This window comes from Asparagus officinalis, chromosome 7 (genome assembly GCF_001876935.1).
Source record: "Asparagus officinalis chromosome 7, Aspof.V1, whole genome shotgun sequence".
In the NCBI taxonomy this organism is placed as follows: domain Eukaryota; kingdom Viridiplantae; phylum Streptophyta; class Magnoliopsida; order Asparagales; family Asparagaceae; genus Asparagus; species Asparagus officinalis.
The window spans coordinates 8,323,151-8,324,381 of record NC_033800.1 but is presented as its reverse complement, the minus strand read 5'-3'; the positions used below and the strand labels follow the sequence as shown (position 1 = coordinate 8,324,381).

The window sequence follows — 1,231 nt, the reverse complement described above, 5'->3', positions numbered from 1 at the left end:
TGAGATAAATCGATTCAATGGCAAGAAAAACTGCTTTAACTAAATCTGTGTTTTATTTACCCAAGTACTGAAATCTCAAAAAAATTGTTGGATTTATATCCAATGATGGGCCAATATATTAAATAAATGTGTATTGTGTGCTATCATTTAAGGTTAACCCAGTAAAGTGATCTAATTTAGGATTTGGTCTTTTAATGCATAATTAAAGTATGGACCTCCTATGTATAGAGACCAAAATATAATTGTTAATTCTATGATGGGTTGAATTGGTAATTATGAACAACTGAATTCAGTTATAAATAGCGTTGTGGTTCCTCAAATCTCTACGTACAATCTCTTTCTAATTTCCCATCTTCAGAAGGATTAGGATTTCTCTAAGGAGGATATATACGTACAAAATTTGGAAGATCTACATCTTAAAAAACTCAAGAAGCATATCATACCTCATAGATTCAAGTATGATTCCGCATCTTTTTAATTATCTCAATATTTTGACATGAACAATCTTGCGATTGATTAGGGTTTTATCTATTAAAACAAAAGCTTTTTTTTAATCTAACAATTGGTATCAGAACGGTGTTCATGTTAATCTATTGAGAATCAATTTTAATTTGTAATATGATTCTCTTGTATGTTCTCAAATCTATCAATCTTTCATTTTGAATTGTTTAATTTGAGAATAAAATTTGGTAGTTCTTCCTCTTATATATTCTTCATGGTTTCGGATTCAAAAGATTATTTTATGAATCTGATTTATAAGCATTCATGTTTAATTGATGTTTAATTTTGGATCAAAGTCTTAAATATTTCAAGTAAGAAATCTCAAAAAAAAAAAAAGATTTTTCGCTACAATTTTTTCTGTTGTTGCTACAGTGCCACCGCTGCTATAGTGTAGCCAAAAAAAATTTGTTGCACTGTTTTCTGGCACAATTACTGTAGTGTTTGCAAAGAAAATATATATTTGCATTGGCCCGCCGATAACTAGCCCATTACAAAAAATAAAAATGTTATCATGCAAGCTAGCAGTGAAGCACTCAGACCCACTGTAGCATTGGGCTTTTGTTATTTGGTTTCTTTTTAATTAATTGCATTAGACTCATCTGCAATGTTGGGCTCACTTTTGGATTTTGGATTGTTATTATTATTGTTTTATTTTTTTTATAATGGCTCAGTTGCATATATAATGTCATCCAAACTTTAAAAATATATATATATATATATATATATTTTT

The 1,231-nt window shown here is 28.7% G+C and overlaps 1 protein-coding gene across 2 annotated transcripts in view; it reads right to left on the bottom strand.

Moving 5' to 3' along the window:
• Positions 1-1,231, bottom strand: part of LOC109846584 (DNA topoisomerase 6 subunit A3) — an 8,612-nt gene that overhangs the window by 668 nt on the left and 6,713 nt on the right. The gene's annotated exons all lie outside the window — the stretch shown is intronic.